Source organism: Zingiber officinale, chromosome 2B (assembly GCF_018446385.1).
Source record: "Zingiber officinale cultivar Zhangliang chromosome 2B, Zo_v1.1, whole genome shotgun sequence".
Lineage (NCBI taxonomy): Eukaryota > Viridiplantae > Streptophyta > Magnoliopsida > Zingiberales > Zingiberaceae > Zingiber > Zingiber officinale.
Window position 1 is genome coordinate 84,616,309 of NC_055989.1, and position 22,930 is coordinate 84,639,238.

The 22,930-nt window shown below is 36.4% G+C and overlaps 5 non-coding genes across 5 annotated transcripts; all 5 read right to left on the reverse strand.

The window, feature by feature from the left end:
* Positions 1-6,764: 6,764 nt before the first annotated feature.
* On the reverse strand, positions 6,765-6,837 carry TRNAF-GAA. Its single transcript has one exon. It is a non-coding gene; the product is annotated as a tRNA-Phe (tRNA).
* A 4,675-nt stretch (positions 6,838-11,512) lies between these two features.
* TRNAF-GAA lies at positions 11,513-11,585 on the reverse strand. Its single transcript has one exon. It is a non-coding gene; the product is annotated as a tRNA-Phe (tRNA).
* A 2,270-nt stretch (positions 11,586-13,855) lies between these two features.
* TRNAF-GAA lies at positions 13,856-13,928 on the reverse strand. The gene has a single exon. It is a non-coding gene; the product is annotated as a tRNA-Phe (tRNA).
* Positions 13,929-18,698: 4,770 nt separating this feature from the next.
* On the reverse strand, positions 18,699-18,771 carry TRNAF-GAA. Its single transcript has one exon. It is a non-coding gene; the product is annotated as a tRNA-Phe (tRNA).
* Positions 18,772-21,043: 2,272 nt separating this feature from the next.
* TRNAF-GAA lies at positions 21,044-21,116 on the reverse strand. Its single transcript has one exon. It is a non-coding gene; the product is annotated as a tRNA-Phe (tRNA).
* Positions 21,117-22,930: the final 1,814 nt, after the last annotated feature.

The following is a 22,930-nucleotide window of genomic DNA, read 5'->3' on the forward strand; positions in this document are numbered from 1 at the left end:
TCAACATGAATTAAACTAAGTTAACCAAACTACAATCCACATGTCAACTTTCAATACCAAGGACTACCCTTGCCGTCACACAAGGGCCTGAAGAAAGAACCCCTAACTCCGGTGAACAGTAGCACACTGTCGATCTGCTGCACGCCTCAACAATGATGATACAAATCTTACACCGAAGAACCCCCTCGGATGGAAGTTGAACAGAAGAGGTGGAGATGTGCTATTTGATCCCCCGTCGATCTGTGCTTCTGCCCTCTCAAGCCACAGAGTGCTTAGCCAAATCGGATGAAGTGAGAGTCCAGACAACAATGTGAGCTATCTCCGGTGGAAGGAAGAGGCTGTCAAAACATCTTAAGGAACTCCTTCCCTTCACAACCACTTAGGTAAGGAACCCTCTAAAAGGTAAGGAACCCTCTAAAGCTCGATGGTAGAATGTGAAGGAGATGATATACTGCCACCGGAGTAGAAGATGTACTATCGTCGCTTCTTGCCTATCCGACTGGCGCTCTCTAAACTGAGAAATCCCCACTGATGACTTTAAATTTGGAATTATATTTTAAATACTTTAATAACAGTTTCTAGTAAAAGACTTTTCATTTAGAAGATTGTATGTATAATTAAGAAATATATTCACATATAAATCACTAAAAAAATAGCTAATAGTGACGGAATTAATGACAATGTTTAACATTCCATCGCTAATTAGCAATAGAAATGTTATCTTCCATCTCAAATAGCAACGGAATACAACATTCTATCGCTAATGCCTTTGTAACCAATAATATCTGCTTAGATGGTTCGATCAACCCCGTAGCGTCGAATTTCATCTTCGATTTTGATTTGGGAGTAGAGGTTATCTTGGAGTGAATAAAAAGAAGACAATCTAAAAGCACGGAAGAATGAACTAGGGGGCACACCATAGCAGTGAAAAAGGAAAAAAGGCGTCATCGAGGGCTTCTCGTTCTTTAGCTCTATCATCATCAGATCGTCGCACAAAAATGAAAAAAAAAAAAATAAAGATTTACAGTGAGCGTGGATCGAACACGTGACCTTCAAATCTTCAGTCTGACGCTCTCCCATCTGAGTTGTCCCCGCTGATGAATTTGTATTAGAAATTATATACTTTTATAAAAGTTTTCAATAAAAGACTTTTCTTTTAAAAAAATTTAAGTATAATTAAGAAACATATTCACATATAAATCACTAAAATAAACAACTAATAGCGATGAAATTATCGACGACGTTTCACATTCCATCGCTAATGAGTGATAGAAATATTATTTTCCATCACAAATAGCGACAGAATACAACATTTTGTCGCTAATGACTTTGTAAACCTTAATATTTGCTTAGACGGTTCGCTCAGCCCCAGAGCAATGAATTTAGTCTTCGATTTTGATTAGGGAGTAGAGGTTATGTTGTAGTGAATAAAAAGAAGACAAGTTAAAAGGTTGAAAGAATCAAAATGTTATCAAACTAGAGGGCTCACCAGAGCAACGAATAAGGGGAAAAAAAGCACCGCCATGAGATTCTTGTTCTTTAGCTCTATCATCGTCAAATGGTTGCTCGTAAAAGAAAAAAATAGAGATTTACAGTGAGCGTGGATCAAGCGCGCACCTTCAAATCTTTAGTCTGACACTCTTGATAAAATCATTTTTTTTCGTGAAACAATATCAAAGAATTTAAGTACTGAACCCCTCTAACTACACTAATGCAATATAGAAATGACTCAGGTCGTCTCCCAACAAATGCAACGATAGGATGGTAATCTAGGATTGTTTGTTATTTATATTTTTGGAATTATTAATATAGAAATATGGATTTTGGATTTTGATTCCAAACCTAACAATTAAAATAGCAAAACAAGTAGGAAACTAATCAAAGCCAGAATAAAATCTAACTAAGTGCCAACAATTAATCCACAACGTATTGTCACACTACACTTTTGGTTCACCATCAACACAATTAAACTATGGAAAGAAATTGCAAAGTATTAAATGAAAAACAATCCAAGTAAAGGAAAGCTAACCTAACCATAATTACAATTGCACTAGAATAAAAAGAACCATGAAGTAAAGCATCAATGAAACTAAGCATAGAACGAAACCTAGAGCATATAATGAAACCTAAGCTAATCTATCCTAATTGTATTCAATCAAAACTAGACCTTGTAGAAATTGGAAGAACAACGCAAAGCAAGAATTAAACAAACTTAAATGCATCAAATTAATCTTAACTAATGTTGAAACAATTCATCAAACAAGTTGTGTGCATGAAACTATTTAATCATGGTACGTGCAATTAAAAACATGGGAAGTCAAGTTCAATACAAGTATTCAACCACAATTAATAAACATCAACATGAATTAAACTAAGTTAACCAAACTACAATCCACACGTTAACTTTCAATACCAAAGACTACCCTTGCTGTCACACAAGGACCCGAAGAAAGAACCCTTGATTCTGGTGAATAGTAGCACACTGTCGATCTACTGCACGCTTCAACAACGATGATACGAATCTTACACCAAAGAACCCCCTCGAATGGAAGTTGAACGGAAGAGGTGGAGGTGTGTGTTTGATCCCCCGTCGATCTGTGCTTCTGTCCTCTCGAGCCATAGAGTGGTTAGCCAAATCGGTTGAATTGAGTGTCCAGACAACAATGTGAGCTATCTTCGGTGGATGGAAGAGGCTGCCAAAACATCTTATGGAACTCCTTGCCTTCGCAACCACTCAGGTAAGGAACCCTATAAAGCTCGCTGGTGGAATGTGAAGGAGCAGATATACTGCCACTGGAGTAGAAGATGTGCTGCCGCCACTTCGTACCTATCTAACTGACGCTCTCTAAACTGAGCAATCCCCACTGGTGACTTTCTATTAGGAATTATATTTTAAATACTTTTATAACAGTGTCTGGTAAAGGACATTTCATTTAGAAGATTGAATGTATAATTAAGAAACATATTCACATATAAATCACTAAAAAAATAGCTAATAGCGACGAAATTAATGACGGCGTTTAACATTTCATCGCTAATTAGAAATAGAAATGTTATCTTCCAAAACAAATGGCAACAGAATACAAGATTCTGTCGTTAATGCCTTTGTAACCACTACTATCCGCTTAGGTAGTTTGCTCAGCCCCGTAGTGCCGAATTTCATCTTCGATTTTGATTTGGTAGTAGAGGTTATCTTGGAGTGAGTAAAAAGAAGACAAGCTAAAAGTTCAAAAGAATGAAAAAGTGATCGAACTAGGTGGCTCACCAGAGTAGCGAAAAAGGAAAAAAAACATCGTCGAGGGGTTCTCGTACTTCGGCTCTATCATAATCAAATCGTCGCTCGATAATGAAAAAAAATTCAAAGATTTGCGGTGAGCGTGGATCAAACACGCGACCTTCAGATCTTCAATTTAACACTCTCCGAACTAAGCTATCCCCACTGATGAATATATATTAGAAATTATATACTTTTATAATAGTTTTCAGTAAAAGACTTTTCTTTTAAAAATTTTTATGTATATTTAAGAAACATACTCACATATAATTCAGTAAAATAAACAACTAATAGCGATGAAATTATCGACGACGTTTAACATTCCATCACTAATTAGTGATAGAAATATTATTTTCCATCACAAATAGCGACAGAATACAACATTTTGTCGCTAATGCCTTTGTAAACCTTAATATCTGCTTAGACGGTTCGCTCAGCCCCAAAGCAATGAATTTTGTCTTCGATTTTGATTAGGGAGTAGAGGTTATGTTGTAGTGAATAAAAAGAAGACAAGTTTAAAGGTTGAAAGAATCAAAATGTTATCAAACTAGGGGGCTCACACGAGCAACGAATAAGGAAAAAAAAAGCACCGCCATGAGATTCTTGTTCTTTAGCTCAATCCTCGTCAAATGGTTGTTCGTAAAAGAAAAAAAATAGAGATTTATAGTGAGCGTGGATCAAACGCGCACCTTCAAATCTTTAGTCTGACACTCTTGATAAAATCATTTTTTTTCGTGAAACAATATCAAAGAATTTAAGTACTGAACCCCTCTAACTACACTAATGCAATATAGAAATGACTCAGGTCGTCTCCCAACAAATGCAACGATAGGATGGTAATCTAGGATTGTTTGTTATTTATATTTTTGGAATTATTAATATAGAAATATGGATTTTGGATTTTGATTCCAAACCTAACAATTAAAATAGCAAAACAAGTAGGAAACTAATCAAAGCCAGAATAAAATCTAACTAAGTGCCAACAATTAATCCACAACGTATTGTCACACTACACTTTTGGTTCACCATCAACACAATTAAACTATGGAAAGAAATTGCAAAGTATTAAATGAAGAACAATACAAGTAAAGGAAAGCTAACCTAACCAAAATTACAATTGCACTAGAATAAAAAGAACAATGAAGAAAAGCATCAATGAAACTAAGCATAGAACGAAACCTAGAGCATGTAATGAAACCTAAGTTAATCTATCCTAATTGTATTCAATTAAAATTAGACCTTGTAGAAATTGGAAGAACAACGCAAAGCAAGAATTAAACAAACTTAAATGCATCAAATTAATCTTAACTAATGTTGAAACAATTAATCAAACAAGTTGTGTGCATGAAACTATTTAATCATGGTACGTCCAATTAAAAACATGGGAAGTCAAGTTCAATACAAGTATTCAACCACAATTAATAAACATCAACATGAATTAAACTAAGTTAACCAAACTACAATCCACACGTTAACTTTCAATACCAAAGACTACCCTTGCTGTCACACAAGGACCCGAAGAAAGAACCCCTGATTCTGGTGAACAGTAGCACACTGTCGATCTACTGCACGCTTCAACAACGATGATACGAATCTTACACCGAAGAACCCCCTCGGATGGAAGTTGAATAGAAGAGGTGGAGGTGTGTGTTTAATCCCCCGTCGATCTGTGCTTCTGTCCTCTCGAGCCATAGAGTGGTTAGCCCAATCGGTTGAAGTGAGCGTCCAGACAACACTGTGAGCTATCTTCGGTGGATGGAAGAGGCTGCCAAAACATCTTATGGAACTCCTTGCCTTCGCAACCACTCAGGTAAGAAACCCTATAAAGCTCGCTGGTGGAATGTGAAGGAGCAGATATACTGCCAACGAATGCAACGATAGGATGGTAATCTAGGATTGTTTGTTATTTATATTTTTGGAATTATTAATATAGAAATATGGATTTTGGATATTGATTCTAAACCTAACAATTAAAATAGCAAAACAAGTAGGAAACTAATCAAAGCATGAATGAAATCTAACTAAGTGCCAACAATTAATCCACAACGTATTGTCACACTACACTTTTCGTTTCTCCATCAACACAATTAAACTACGGAATGAAATTGCAAAGTATTAAATGAAGAACAATACAAGTAAAGGAAAGCTAACCTAACCAAAATTACAATTGCACTAGAATAAAAAGAACCATGAAGTAAAGCATCAATGAAACTAAGCATAGAACGAAACCTAGAGCATGTAATGAAACCTAAGTTAATCTATCCTAATTGTATTCAATTAAAATTAGACCTTGTAGAAATTGGAAGAACAACGCAAAGCAAGAATTAAACAAACTTAAATGCATCAAATTAATCTTAACTAATGTTGAAACAATTCATCAAACAAGTTGTGTGCATGAAACTATTTAATCATGGTACGTGCAATTTAAAACATGGGAAGTCAAGTTCAATACAAGTATTCAACCACAATTAATAAACATCAACATGAATTAAACTAAGTTAACCAAACTACAATCCACACATTAACTTTCAATACCAAAGACTACCCTTGCTGTCACACAAGGACCCGAAGAAAGAACCCCTGATTCTGGTGAACAGTAGCACACTGTCGATCTACTGCACGCTTCAACAACGATGATACGAATCTTACACCGAAGAACCCCCTCGGATGGAAGTTGAATGGAAGAGGTGGAGGTGTGTGTTTGATCCCCCGTCGATCTGTGCTTCTGTCCTCTCGAGCCATAGAGTGGTTAGCCCAATCGGTTGAAGTGAGCGTCCAGACAACACTGTGAGCTATCTTCGGTGGATGGAAGAGGCTGCCAAAACATCTTATGGAACTCCTTGCCTTCGCAACCACTCAGGTAAGAAACCCTATAAAGCTCGCTGGTGGAATGTGAAGGAGCAGATATACTGCCACCGGAGTAGAAGATGTACTGCCTCCACTTCTTGCCTATCTGACTAATGCTCTCTAAACTGAGCAATCCCCACTGGTGACTTTCTATTAGGAATTATATATTAAATACTTTTATAACAGTTTCTAGTAAAGGAATTTTCATTTAGAAGATTGTATGTATAATTAAGAAACATATTCACATATAAATCACTAAAAAAATAGCTAATAGCGACGAAATTAATGACGACGTTTAACATTCCATCGCTAATTAGAAATAGAAATATTATCTTCCAAAGCAAATAGCAACGGAATACAACATTCTGTCGCTAATGCCTTTGTAACCACTACTATCTGCTTAGGCAGTTCGCTCAACCCCGTAGTGCCAAATTTCATCTTCGATTTTGATTTGGGAGTAAAGGTTATCATGGAGTGAGTAAAAAGAAGACAAGCTAAAAGTTTGAAAGAATGAAAAAGTGATCGAACTAGGTGGCTCACCAGAGCAGCGAAAAAGGGAAACAAAACATCGTCGAGGGCTTCTCGTACATCAGCTCTATCATAATCAGATCGTCGCTTGATAAAGAAAAAAAATTCAAAGATTTGCGGTGAGCGTGGATCAAACACGCGACCTTCAGATCTTCAGTCTAAGGCTCTCCCAACTGAGCTATCCCCGCTGATGAATTTATATTAGAAATTATATACTTTTATAATAGTTTTCAGTAAAAGACTTTTCTTTTAAATAATTTTATTTATAATTATGAAGCATATTAACATATAAATCAGTAAAATAAACAACTAATAGCGATGAAATTATCGACGACGTTTAACATTCCATCGCTAATTAGTGATAGAAATATTATTTTCCATCACAAATAGCGACAGAATACAACATTTTCCATCACAAATAGCGGCAGAATACAACATTTTGTCGCTAATGCCTTTGTAAACCTTAATATCTGCTTAGACGGTTCGCTCAGCCCCAAAGCAATGAATTTCGTCTTCGATTTTGATTAGGGAGTAGAGGTTATGTTGTAGTGAATAAAAAGAAGACAAGTTAAAAGGTTGAAAGAATCAAAATGTTATCAAACTAGGGGGCTCACCAGAGCAACGAATAAGGAAAAAAAAAAAGCACTGCCATGAGATTCTTGTTCTTTAGCTCTATCCTCGTCAAATGGTTGCTTGTAAAAGAAAAAAAATAGAGATATACAGTGAGCGTGGATCAAACGCGCACCTTCAAATCTTTAGTCTGACACTCTTGATAAAATCATTTTTTTTCGTGAAACAATATCAAAGAATTTAAGTACTGAACCCCTCTAACTACACTAATGCAATATAGAAATGACTCAGGTCGTCTCCCAACGAATGCAACGATAGGATGGTAATCTAGGATTTTTTGTTATTCATATTTTTGGAATTATTAATATAGAAATATGGATTTTGGATTTTGATTCAAAACCTAACAATTAAAATAGCAAAACAAGTAGGAAACTAATCAAAGCTTGAATGAAAACTAACTAAGTGCCAACAATTAATCCACAACGTATTGTCACACTACACTTTTGGTTTCACCATCAACACAATTAAACTACAGAATGAAATTGCAAAGTTTTAAATGAAAAACAATACAAGTAAAGGAAAGCTAACCTAACCATAATTACAATTGCACTAGAATAAAAAGAACCATGAAGTAAAGCATCAATGAAACTAAGCATAGAACGAAACCTAGAGCATGTAATGAAACCTAAACTAATCTATCCTAATTGTATTCAATCAAAACTAGACCTTGTAGAAATTGGAAGAACAGCGCAAAGCAAGAATTAAACAAACTTAAATGCATCAAATTAATCTTAACTAATGTTGAAACAATTCATCAAACAAGTTGTGTGCATGAAACTATTTAATCATGGTACGTGCAATTAAAAACATGGGAAGTCAAGTTCAATACAAGTATTCAACCAAAATTAATGAACATCAACATAAATTAAACTAAGTTAACCAAACTACAATCAACACGTTAACTTTCAATACCAAAGACTACCCTTGTCGTCACAGAAGGACCCGAAGAAAGAAACCCTGATTCTGGTGAACAGGAGCACACTATCGATCTACTGCACGCTTCAACAACGATGATACGAATCTTACACCGAAGAACCCCCTCTGATGGAAGTTGAACGGAAGAGGTGGAGGTGTGTTTTTGATCCCCCGTCGATCTGTGCTTCTGTCCTCTCGAGCCATAGAGTGGTTAACCAAATCGATTGAAGTGAGCATCCAAACAACAATGTGAGCTATCTTCGGTGGATGGAAGAGGCTGCCAAAACATCTTATGGAACTCCTTGTCTTCGCAACCACTCAGGTAAGGAAACCTATAAAGCTCGCTGGTGGAATGTGAAGGAGCAGATATACTGCCACCGGAGTAGAAGATGTACTGCTGCCACTTCTTGACTATCTGACTAACGCTCTCTAAATTGAGCAATCCCCACTGGTGACTTTCTATTAGGAATTATATTTTAAATACTTTTATAACAGTTTCTAGTAAAGGACTTTCCATTTAGAAGATTGTATGTATAATTAAGAAACATATTCACATATAAATCACTATAAAAATAGCTAATAGCGACGTAATTAATGACGGCGTTTAACATTCCATCGCTAATTAGAAATAGAAATGTTATCTTCCAAAGCAAATAGCAACGGAATACAACATTCTGTCGCTAATGCCTTTGTAACCACTACTATCCGCTTAGGCAGTTCACTCAGCCCCGTAGTGCCGAATTTGATCTTCAATTTTGATTTGGGAGTAGAGGTTATCTTGGAGTGAGTAAAAAGAAGACAAGCTAAAAGTTTGAAAGACTGAAAAACTGATCGAACTAGGTGGCTCACCAGAGCAGCGAAAAAGGAAAAAAAAAAATATCGTCGAGGGCTTCTCGTACTTCAGCTCTATCATAATCAGATCGTCGCTCGATAATGAAAAAAAATTCAAAGATTTGCGGTGAGCATAGATCGAACATGCGACCTTCAGATCTTCAATCTGACGCTCTCCCATCTGACGCTCTCCCAACTGAGCTATCCTCACTGATGAATTTATATTAGAAATTATATACTTTTATAACAGTTTTCAGTCAAAGACTTTTCTTTTAAAAAATTTTATGTATAATTAAGAAACATATTCACATATAAATCACTAAAATAAACAACTAATAGCGATGAAATTATCGACAACGTTTAACATTCCATCTCTAATTAGTGATAGAAATATTATTTTCCAACACAAATAGCGACAGAATACAACATTTTGTCGCTAATGCCTTTGTAAACCTTAATATCTGCTTAGAAGATTCGCTCAGCCCCAAAGCAATAAATTTCGTCTTCGAATTTGATTAGGGAGTAGAGGTTATGTTGTAGTGAATAAAAAGAAGACAAGTTAAAAGGTTGGAAGAATCAAAATGTTATCAGACTAGGGGGCTCACCAGAGTAACGAATAAGGAAAACAAAAAAAGCACAACCATGAGATTCTTGTTCTTTAGCTCTATCCTCGTCAAATGGTTGCTCGGAAAAGAAAATAATAGAGATTTATAGTGAGTGTGGATCAAACGCGCACCTTCAAATCTTTAGTCTGACACTCTTGATAAAATCATTATATCCTTGAAACAATATCAAAGAATTTAAGTACTGAACCCCTCTAACTACACTAATGCAATATAGAAATGACTCAGGTCGTCTCCCAACGAATGCAACGATAGGATGGTAATCTAGGATTGTTTGTTATTCATATTTTTTAAATTATTAATATAGAAATATGGATTTTGGATTTTGATTCTAAACCTAACAATTAAAATAGCAAAACAAGTAGGAAACTAATCAAAGCATGAATGAAATCTAACTAAGTGCCTACAATTAATCCACAACATATTGTCACACTACACTTTTGGTTTCACCATCAACACAATTAAACTACGGAATGAAATTGAAAAGTATTAAATGAAAAACAATACAAGTAAAGGAAAGCTAACCTAACGATAATTACAATTGCACTAGAATAAAAAGAACCATGAAGTAAAGCATCAATGAAACTAAGCATAGAACGAAACCTAGAGCATGTAATGAAACCTAAGCTAATCTATCCTAATTGTATTCAATCAAAACTAGACCTTGTAGAAATTGGAAGAACAATGCAAAGCAAGAATTAAACAAACTTAAATGCATTAAATTAATCTTAACTAATGTTGAAACAATTCATCAAACAAGTTGTGTGCATGAAACTATTTAATCATGGTACGTGCAATTAAAAACATGGGAAGTCAAGTTCAATTCAAGTATTCAACCGCAATTAATAAACATAAACATGAATTAAACTAAGTTAACCAAACTACAATCCACACGTTAACTTTCAATACCAAAGACTACCCTTGCCGTCACACAAGGACCCGAAGAAAGAACCCCTGATTTTGGTGAACAGTAGCACACTGTCGATCTACTGCACGCTTCAACAACGATGATACGAATCTTACACCGAAGAACCCCCTCGGATGGAAGTTGAACGGAAGAGGTGGAGGTGTGTGTTTGATCCCCCGTCAATCTGTGCTTCTGTCCTCTCGAGCCATAGAGTGGTTAGCCAAATCGGTTGAAGTGAGCGTCTAGACAAAAATGTGAGCTATCTTCGGTGGATGGAAGAGGCTGCCAAAACATCTTATGGAACTCCTTGCCTTCGCAACCACTCAGGTAAGGAACCCTATAAAGCTCGCTGGTGGAATGTGACTGAGCAGATATACTGCCACCGGAGTAGAAGATGTACTGCCGCCACTTCTTGCCTATCTGACTGGCGCTCTCTAAACTGAGCAATCCCCACTGGTGACTTTCTATTAGGAATTATATTTTAAATACTTTTATAACAATTTCTAGTAAAGGAATTTTCATTTAGAAGATTGTATGTATAATTAAGAAACATATTCACATATAAATCACTAAAAAAATAGCTAATAACGACGAAATTAATGACGACGTTTAACATTCCATCGCTAATTAGAAATAGAAATGTTATCTTCCAAAGCAAATTGCAACGGAATACAACATTCTGTCGCTAATGCCTTTGTAACCACTACTATCTGCTTAGGCAGTTCGCTCAGCCCCGTAGTGCCAAATTTCATCTTCGATTTTGATTTGGGAGTAGAGGTTATCATGGAGTGAGTAAAAAGAAGACAAGCTAAAAGTTCGAAAGAATGAAAAAGTGATCGAACTTGGTGTCTCACCTGAGCAACGAAAAAGGGAAAAAAAACATCGTCGAGGGCTTCTCGTACTTCAGCTCTATCATAATCAGATCGTCGCTTGATAAAGAAAAAAAATTCAAAGATTTGCGATAAGCATGGATCGAACACGCGACCTTCAGATCTTCAGCCTGACGCTCTCCCAACTGAGCTATCCCCGCTGATGAATTTATATTAGAAATTATATACTTTTATAATTGTTTTCAATAAAAGATTTTTCTTTTAAAAAATTTTATGTATAATTAAGAAGCATATTCGCATATAAATCAGTAAAATAAACAACTAATAGCGATGAAATTATCGACGACGTTTAACATTCTATCGCTAATTAGTGATAGAAATATTATTTTCCATCACAAATAGCGACAGAATACAACATTTTATCGCTAATGCCTTTGTAAACCTTAATATATGCTTAGACGGTAAGCTCATCCCCAAATCAATGAATTCCGTCTTCGATTTTGATTAGGGAGTAGAGGTTATGTTGTAGTTAATAAAAAGAAGACAAGTTAAAAGGTTGAAAGAATCAAAATGTTATCAAAGGGGGCTCACCAGAGCAACGAATAAGGAAAAAAAAACCACCGCCATGAGATTCTTGTTCTTTACCTCTATTTTCATCAAATGGTTGCTCGTAAAAGAAAAAAAATAGAGATTTACAGTGAGTGTGGATCAAACGCGCACCTTCAGATCTTTAGTCTGACACTGTTAATAAAATCATTTTTTTCGTGAAACAATATCAAAGAATTTAAGTACTGAACCCCTCTAACTACACTAATGCAATATAGATATGACTCAGGTCATCTCCCAACGAATGCAACGATAGGATGGTAATCTAGGATTGTTTGTTATTCATATTTTTGGAATTATTAATATAGAAATATGGATTTTGGATTTTGATTCCAAACCAAACAATTAAAATAGCAAAACAAGTAGGAAACTAATCAAAGCTTGAATGAAATCTAACTAAGTGCCAACAATTAATCCACAACGTATTGTCACACTACACTCTTGGTTTCACTATCAACACAAATAAACTACGGAATGAAATTGCAAAGTATTAAACGAAAAACAATACAAGTAAAGGAAAGCCAACCTAACCATAATTACAATTGCACTAGAATAAAAAGAACCATGAAGTAAAGCATCAATGAAACTAAGCATAGAACGAAATCTAGAGCACGTAATGAAACCTAAGCTAATCTATCCTAATTGTATTCAATCAAAACTAGACCTTGTAGAAATTGGAAGAACAACGCAAAGCAAGAATTAAACAAACTTAAATGCATCAAATTAATCTTAACTAATGTTGAAACAATCCATCAAACAAGTTGTGTGCATGAAACTATTTAATCATGGTACGTGCAATTAAAAACATGGGAAGTCAAGTTCAATTCAAGTATTCAACCGCAAATAATAAACATAAACATGAACTAAACTAAGTTAACCAAACTACAATCTACACGTTAACTTTCAATACGAAAGACTACCCTTGCCGTCACACAAGGACCCGAAGAAAGAACCCCTGATTTTGGTTAACAGTAGCACACTGTCGATCTACTGCACGCTTCAACAACGATGATACGAATCTTACACCGAAGAACCCCCTCGGTTGGAAGTTGAACGGAAGAGGTGGAGGTATGTGTTTGATCCCCCGTCGATCTGTGCTTCTGTCCTCTCAAGCCATAGAGTGGTTAGCCAAATTGGTTGAAGTGAGCGTCCAGACAACAATGTGAGCTATCTTCGGTGGATGGAAGAGGCTGCCAAAACATCTTATGGAACTCCTTGCCTTCGCAACCACTCAGGTAAGGAACCCTATAAAGCTCGCTGGTGGAATGTGAAGGAGCAGATATACTGCCACCGGAGTAGAAGATGTACTGCCGCCACTTCTTGCATATCTGACTAACGCTCTCTAAACTGAGCAATCCCCACTGGTGACTTTCTATTAGGAATTATATTTTAAATACTTTTATAACAATTTCTAGTAAAGGACTTTTCATTTAGAAGATTGTATGTATAATTAGGAAAGATATTCACATATAAATCACTAAAAAAATAGCTAATAGCGACGAAATTAATGACGGCGTTTAACATTCCATCGCTAATAAGAAATAGAAATGTTATCTTCCAAAGCAAATAGCAACGGAATACAACATTCTGTCGCTAATGCCTTTGTAACCACTACTATCCGCTTAGGCAGTTCGCTCAGCCCCATAGTGCCGATTTTCATCTTCGATTTTGATTTGGGAGTAGAGGTTATCTTGGAGTGAGTAAAAAGAAGACATGCTAAAAGTTCGAAAGAATGAAAAAGTGATCGAACTAGGTGGCTCTCCAGAGTAGCGAAAAAGGAAAAAAAACATCATTGAGGGCTTCTCGTACTTCAGCTCTATCATAATCAAATCGTCGCTCGTTAATGAAAAAAAATTCAAAGATTTGCGGTGAGCGTGGATCAAACACGCGACCTTCAGATCTTCAGTCTGACGCTCTCCCAACTGAGCTATCCCCACTGATGAATTTTTATTAGAAATTATATACTTTTATAACAGTTTTCACTAAAAGACTTTTCTTTTAAAAAATTTTATGTATAATTAAGGATCATATTCACATATAAATCACTAAAATAAACAACTAATAGCGATGAAATTATCGACGATGTTTAACATTCCATCGCTAATTAGTGTTAGAAATATTATTTTCCATCAAAAATAGCGACAGAATACAACATTTTCTCGCTAATGCCTTTGTAAACCTTAATATCTGCTTAGACGGTGTAACGACCCGCCTTCTACTGACTAGGCTGTGAGGCCAATCGTTACATTAATCTGTGCTAACTATTCCGTGACCATCATTAAAGCTAAGTGCGGAAGCTGGGCTAATTGAAATTTTACTAAACTATCATCCTCTCTTGGTTCTACATGTGCTAAGGGGTGTAATCTAAACTATTCATGACATATATTACATCCCCTAATTGTCAAGGAACTTAGCTAGGAGTTTCTTGCTGATGTCAGGCCTCCCAATCGATCCACGGATCGATTGGAATGGCCGGATCGATCCGTGGATAGATCCAGGTGGCTACTGTATGTGGGGCTTAGGTTGGATCGATCCAGTGATCGATCCAGCACGCTACTGTGCTCGGGCAATATTCTGGATCGATCGGCTGATCGATCCAGACTGGACAATCTATCCAGTGATCGATCCCAGAGCCTTCTGTTCATGACAGAATTTGCTGGATCGATCGGCTGATCGATCCAGAGGCCTACTGTTCGCGGTACGAACTTCTCAATCGATCGGCTAATCGATTGAGAAGCCTCCAATCGATCAGCCGATCGATTGGGGTTTCTGATTTCGTACCAGAAGTCTGATTTCAGCACTTGTTCGTGCCCAGACTTCCCCTGTCAACCCTAAACTAAATGTAAAACCTTCTAAACATGTACTAATAACTATTCTATCATACATTGGCAACATTCAAGACATAATATAATGCATGTCCACTAGTTCGTACCATTAACCATACTAGAATGCGAAGCATAAGGAAAAAGAGAACAAGACTTTAATAACTAGGCTTGCTACAAGTTCTAATGCGTAGTAAAATAAAACTAGATCCCTAGGATCTTTATTCCAGTTCCTGCCACACACATCCTCATCTGCACTGACCTCCAGCCTCCATTGCTAGTCCATTTTCCTTTTACCTGTATCTGCAGTATAAGGAAAATAGTATCTGTAAACTAAAAAGCTTAGTAAGAAACCATCTACCTCACTAAATCATGCATACGATGCAAATATGCTTTTAAATCATGCTGTTTGAAAAACATACTGAATATGCAAGCATGGCATGGCATGGTATCATACAAAGCATGACATAACATAAGCCGAGCATAAGATAAAACTGATCATAACATGTCTATAACTGTATATAAAGCTATCATATTTAACAACTGAAATAAGCTGAGTTGATACAAAAGTGAGCTAAGCTGAAGCTGAGCTAATACTGAATTCCATTATGTTTTAAGACTGATTTGGAAAAACTATTATAAATAATAGATGAAAATACTAAACATGCTGCTGTAGGGCCCTGGCAACTTTACTTGTTGTGCGCGCATCCCTATCTAAACCCGGGATTGCAAGTTCCGAATCTAGTAGGGTTTACTAGGTTAGCTGAACCTAGGGACGACTATGGGAGTCCAGCCCAGTGGATATCTAATCCAGTACAGTGCCACTGCTGAAAGTAAAATACTGAATGCTATATACTTATTTTGCTGAATCTAGGTTATCTGTACCTAGAACTAGGTTGTCTGAACCTAGAGGCTACTGTGGGAGCCCACCCATGGGACTGTAGTCCTACATAAGCTGATATAAAACTAATTTGCTGTTTTAAATGCTTCTAGTGCATTTACTAAGTTAATTAAACTGTCTATTACTGAGCTAGACCTTTAATCGAGCACCTAGGATGCTCTAACTCTTCTCCCTATTAGGGAGACCACCTCTAGGCACCCAACAACGTCTAACCTCCTATCTGAAGAGGAAAAACGCGTCCGGCCCATCTAGAGGTGCTCAACTAAATCCCTAATCCGCGAAGAGAGTTAAATACACCTTAGATATCGATAAAAATCTGCATACATCCTAACTAAGGCATAAAAACTCAAACGGAAGCTATTATACTATAGGTGAGGGGTTTCTTACCTTGTGTGCTAGATTTCTTACAAATCTAATCGCTAGAAATTCCGGTGGAGACGACTTCTCGATGATTCGCTCGCGTCCATGTGCTCTACTCGCGGAGGAGAACGTCCTTGTGCTGAAATCGTCGCCGGAAAGTGACCTTGGGACCCTAGGGATGAAACCCTAGTTGTTTGGGAGTTGGCGCCGAGAGAAGGAGAGGAAGGAGGGGTTGGCGTCGGTGAGGGTTTGGAGAAAAGAATTGGCGTGAGGTTTTGTGAGGAGAGGGCTGCCGAACCAAATTAAACCAAACCCACACTTAAGTTTTTTCCTATTTATATTAAGCGGATAACTAAGCCCAACTCAAATATAAATATATTTGATTCTCCTTTCCTTTCAGCACGGCCCTGCTGGGTTCATCGGTTACTAAGGCTAACTAAAGGTTTAGCGGACCCGAGAGGTCCCGGGTTCGATTCCCGCTTAAGCCTTTTTATTCTTCTAATTATTTTTGCTACTTCCGCTACTCGAAAAATTCCAGAAAAATATCTAAAAATTCCAAAAAAATCATAGAATAATTCTAATGCAAGTTTGAGAATTTTCGGGCGTTACAGACGGTTCGCTCAACCCCAAAGCAATGAATTTCGTCTTCGATTTTGATTAGGGAGTAGAGGTTATGTTGTAGTGAATAAAAAGAAGACAAGTTATAAGGTTGAAAGAATCAAAATGTTATCAAACTAGGGGGCTCACCAGAGCAACGAATAAGGAAAAAAAAAGCACAACCATGAGATTCTTGTTCTTTAGCTCTATCATCGTCAAATGGTTGCTCGGAAAAGAAAAAAAATAGAAATTTATAGTGAGCGTGGATCAAACGCGCACCTTTAAATCTTTAGTCTGACACATTAGATAAAATCATTTTTTCGTGAAACAATATCAAAGAATTTAAGTACTGAACCCCTCTAACTACATAATGCAATATAGAAATGACTCAGGTCGTCTTCCAACTAATGCGACGATATTATGGTAATCTAGGATTGTTTGTTATTCATATTTTTGGAATTATTAATATAGAAATATGGATTTTGGATTTTGATTCTAAACCTAACAATTAAAATAGAAAAACAAGTAGGAAACTAATCAAAGCATGAATGAAATCTAACTAAGTGCCAACAATTAATCCACAACATATTGTCACACTACACTTTTGGTTTCACCATCAACACAATTAAACTACGGAATGAAATTGCAAAGTATTAAATGAAAAACAATAAAACTAAAGGAAAGCCAACCTTACCATAATTACAATTGCACTAGAATAAAAAGAACCATGAAGTAAACATCAATCAAACTAAGCATAGAACGAAACCTAGAGCATGTAATGAAACCTAAGCTAATCTATCCTAATTGTATTCAATCAAAACTAGACCTTGTAGAAATTGGAAGAACAATGCAAAGCAAGAATTAAACAAACTTAAATGCATCAAATTAATCTTAACTAATGATGAAACAATTCATCAAACAAGTTGTGTGCATGAAACTATTTAATCTTGGTACGTGCAATTAAAAACATGGGAAGTCAAGTTCAATACAAGTATTCAACCGCAATTAATAAACATCAACATGAATTAAATAAGTTAACCAAACTACAATCCACACGTTAACTTTCAATACCAAAGACTACCGTTGCCGTCACACAAGGACACGAAGAAAGAACCCCTGATTCTGGTGAACAGTAGCACACTGTCGATCTACTGCACGCTTCAACAACGATGATACGAATCTTACACCGAAGAACCCCCTCGGATGGAAGTTGAACGGAAGAGGTGGAGGTGTGTGTTTGATCCCCCGTCGATCTGTGCTTCTGTCCTCTCAAGCCATAGAGTGGTTAGCCAAATCGGTTGAAGTGAGCGTCCAGACAACAATGTGAGCTATCTTCAGTGGATGGAAGAGGCTACCAAAACATCTTATGGAACTCCTTGCCTTCGCAACCACTCAGGTAAGGAACCCTATAAAGCTCGCTGGTGGAATGTGAAGGAGCAGATATACTGCCACCGGAGTAGAAGATGTACTGCCGCCACTTCTTGCCTATCTGACTAACGCTCTCTAAACTGAGCAATCCCCACTGGTGACTTTCTATTAGGAATTATATTTTAAATACTTTTATAACAGTTTCTAGTAAAGGACTTTTCATTTAGAAGATTGTATGGATAATTAAGAAACATATTCACATATAAATCACTAAAAAAATAGCTAATAGCGACGAAATTAATGACGGCGTTTAACATTCCATCGCTAATTAGAAATAGAAATGTTATCTTCCAAAGCAAATAGCAACGGAATACAACATTCTGTCGCTAATGCCTTTATAACCACTACTATCCGCTTAGGCAGTTCGCTCAGCCCCGTAGTGCCAAATTTCATCTTCGATTTTGATTTGGTAGTAGAGGTTATCTTGGAGTGAGTAAAAAGAAGACAAGCTAAAAGTTCGAAAGAATGAAAAAGTGATCGAACTAGGTGGCTCACCAGAGCAGCGAAAAAGGAAAAAAAAAACATCGTCGAGGGCTTCTCGTACTTCAGCTCTATCATAATCAGATCGTCGCTCGATAATGAAAAAAAATTCAAAGATTTGCGGTGAGCGTGGATAGAACACGCGACCTTCAAATCTTCAGTCTGAAGCTCTCCCAACTGAGCTATCCCCGCTGATGAATTTAAATTAGAAATGATATACTTTTATAACAGTTTTCAGTAAAAGGCTTTTCTTTTAAAAAATTTTATGTATAATTAAGAAATATATTCACATTTAAATCACTAACATAAACAACTAATAGCTATGAAATTATCGACGACGTTTAACATTCCATCGCTAATTAGTGATAGAAATATTATTTTCCTTCACAAATAGTGGCAGAATACAACATTTTGTCGCTAATGCCTTTGTAAACCTTAATATATGCTTAGACGGTTCGCTCAGCTCCAAAGCAATGAATTTCATCTTCGATTTTGATTAGGGAGTAGAGGTTATGTTGTAGTGAATAAAAAGAAGACAAGTTAAAAGGTTGAAAGAATCAAAATGTTATCATACTAGGGGGCTCACCAGAGCAACGAATAAGGAAAAAAAAAGCACCGCCATGAGATTCTTGTTCTTTAGCTCTATCCTAGTCAAACGGTTGCTTGTAAAAGAAAAAAAATATAGATTTACAGTGAGCGTGGATCAAACGCGCACCTTCAAATCTTTAGTCTGACACTCTTGATAAAATCATTTTTTTCGTGAAACAATATCAAAGAATTTAAGTACTTAACCCCTCTAACTACACTAATGCAATATAGAAATGACTCAGGTCGTCTCCCAACGAATGCAACGATAGGATGGTAATCTAGGATTGTTTGTTATTCATATTTTTGGAATTATTAATATAGAAATATGGATTTTGGATTTTGATTCCAAACCTAACAATTAAAATAGCAAAACAAGTAGGAAACTAATCAAAGATTGAATGAAAACTAACTAAGTGCCAACAATTAATCCACAACGTATTGTCACACTACACTTTTGGTTTCACCATCAACACAATTAAACTACGGAATGAAATTGCAAAGTATTAAATGAAAAACAATACAAGTAAAGCAAAGCTAACCTAACCATAATTACAATTGCACTAGAATAAAAAGAACCATGAAGTAAAGCATCAATGAAACTAAGCATAGAACGAAACCTAGAGCATGTAATGAAACCTAAACTAATCTATCCTAATTGTATTCAATCAAAACTAGTCCTTGTAGAAATTGGAAGAACAACGCAAAGCAAGAATTAAACAAACTTAAATGCATCAAATTAATCTTAACTAATGTTGAAACAATTCATCAAACAAATTGTGTGCATGAAACTATTTAATCATGGTACGTGCAATTAAAAACATGGGAAGTCAAGTTCAATACAAGTATTCAACCACAATTAATGAACATCAACATAAATTAAACTAAGTTAACCAAACTAAAATCCACACGTTAACTTTCAATACCAAAGACTACCCTTGTCGTCACAGAAGGACCCGAAGAAAGAACCCCTGATTCTGGTGAATAGGAGCACACTGTCGATCTACTGCACGCTTCAACAACGATGATACGAATCTTACACCGAAGAACCCCCTCGGATGGAAGTTGAACGAAAGAGGTGGAGGTGTGTGTTTGATCCCCCTTCGATCTGTGCTTCTGTCCTCTTGAGCCATAGAGTGGTTAGCCAAATCGACTGAAGTGAGCATCCAAACAACAATGTGAGCTATCTTCGGTGGATGGAAGAGGCTGCCAAAACATCTTATGGAACTCCTTGCCTTCGCAACCACTCAGGTAAGGAACCCTATAAAGCTCGCTGGTGGAATGTGAAGGAGCAGATATACTGCCACCGGAGTAGAAGATGTACTGCTGCCACTTCTTACCTATCTGACTAACGCTCTCTAAACTGAGCAATCCCCACTGGTGACTTTCTATTAGGAATTATATTTTAAATACTTTTATAACAGTTTCTTGTAAAGGAATTTCCATTTAGAAGATTGTATGTATAATTAAGAAACATATTCACATATAAATCACTAAAAAAATAGCTAATAGCGACGTAATTAATGACGGCGTTTAACATTCCATCGCTAATTAGAAAAAGAAATGTTATCTTCCAAAGCAAATAGCAACGGAATACAACATTTTGTCGCTAATGCCTTTGTAACCACTACTATCCGCTTAGGCAGTTCACTCAGCCCCGTAGTGCCGAATTTAATCTTCGATTTTGATTTGGGAGTAGAGGTTATCTTGGAGGGAGTAAAAAGAAGACAAGCTAAAAGTTTGAAAGAATGAAAAAGTGATCGAACTAGGTGGCTCACCAGAGCAGCGATAAAGGAAAAAAAACATCGTCGAGGGCTTCTCGTACTTCAGCTCTATCATAATCAGATCGTCGCTCGATAATGAAAAAAATTCAAAGATTTGCGGTGAGCGTGGATCGAACACGCGACCTTCAGATCTTCAGTCTGACGCTCTCCCAACTGAGCTATCCCCACTGATGAATTTATATTAGAAATTATATACTTTTATAACAGTTTTCAGTTAAAGACTTTTCTTTTAAAAAATTTTATGTATAATTAAGAAACATATTCACATATAAATCACTAAAATAAACAACTAATAGCAATGAAATTATCGACAACGTTTAACATTCCATCGCTAATTTGGGATAGAAATATTATTTTCCTTCCCAAATAGCGACAGAATACAACATTTTGTCGCTAATGCCTTTGTAAACCTTAATATCTACTTAGAAGGTTCGCTCAGCCCCAAAGCAATGAATTTCGTCTTCGATTTTGATTAGGGAGTAGAGGTTATGTTGTAGTGAATAAAAAGAAGACAAGTTAAAAGGTTGGAAGAATCAAAATGTTATCAAACTAAGGGGCTCACCAGAGCAACGAATAAGGAAAAAAAAAAAAGCAAAACCATGAGATTCTTGTTCTTTAGCTCTATCCTCGTCAAATGGTTGCTCGGAAAAGAAAAAAATAGAGATTTACAGTGAGCGTGGATCAAACACGCACCTTCAAATCTTTAGTCTGACACTCTTGATAAAATCATTTTTTTCTTGTAACAATATCAAAGAATTTAAGTACTGAACCTCTCTAACTATACTAATGCAATATAGAAATGACTCAGGTCGTCTCCCAACGAATGCAACGATAGGATGGTAATCAAGGATTGTTTGTTATTCATATTTTTGTAATTATTAATATAGAAATATGTATTTTGGATATTGATTCTAAACCTAACAATTAAAATAGCAAAACAAGTAGGAAACTAATCAAAGCATGAATGAAATATAACTAAGTGCCAACAATTAATCCACAACGTATTGTCACACTACACTTTTGGTTTCTCCATCAACACAATTAAACTACGGAATGAAATTGCAAAGTATTAAATGAAAAACAATACAAGTAAAGGAAAGCTAACCTAACCATAATTACAATTGCACTAGAATAAAAAGAACCATGAAGTAAAGCATTAATGAAACTAAGCATAGAACTAAACCTAGAGCATGTAATGAAACCTAAGTTAATCTATCCTAATTGTATTCAATCAAAACTAGACCTTGTAGAAATTGGAAGAACAACGCAAAGCATGAATTAAACAAACTTAAATGCATTAAACTAATCTTAACTAATGTTGAAACAATTCATCAAACAAGTTGTGTGCATGAAACTATTTAATCATGGTACGTGCAATTAAAAACATGGGAAGTCAAGTTCAATACAAGTATTCAACCGCAATTAATAAACATAAACATGAATTAAACTAAGTTAACCAAACTACAATCCACACGTTAACTTTCAATACCAAAGACTACCCTTGCCGTCACACAAGGACCCGAAGAAAGAACCCCTGATTCTGGTGAACAGTAGCCCACTGTCGATCTACTGCACGATTCAACAACGATGATACGAATCTTACACCGAAGAACCCCCTCGGATGGAAGTTGAACGGAAGAGGTGGAGGTGTGTGTTTGATCCCCCGTCGATCTGTGCTTCTGTCCTCTCGAGCCATAGAGTGGTTAGCCAAATCGGTTGAAGTGAGCATCCAGACAACAATGTGAGCTATCTTCGGTGGATGGAAGAGGCTGCCAAAACATCTTATGGAACTCCTTGCCTTCGCAACCACTCAGGTAAGGAACCCTATAAAGCTCGCTGGTGGAATGTGAAGGAGCAGATAAACTGCCACCGGAGTAGAAGATGTACTGCCGCCACTTCTTGCCTATCTGACTAACGCTCTCTAAACTGAGCAATCCCCACTGGTGACTTTCTATTAGGAATTATATTTTAAATACTTTTAT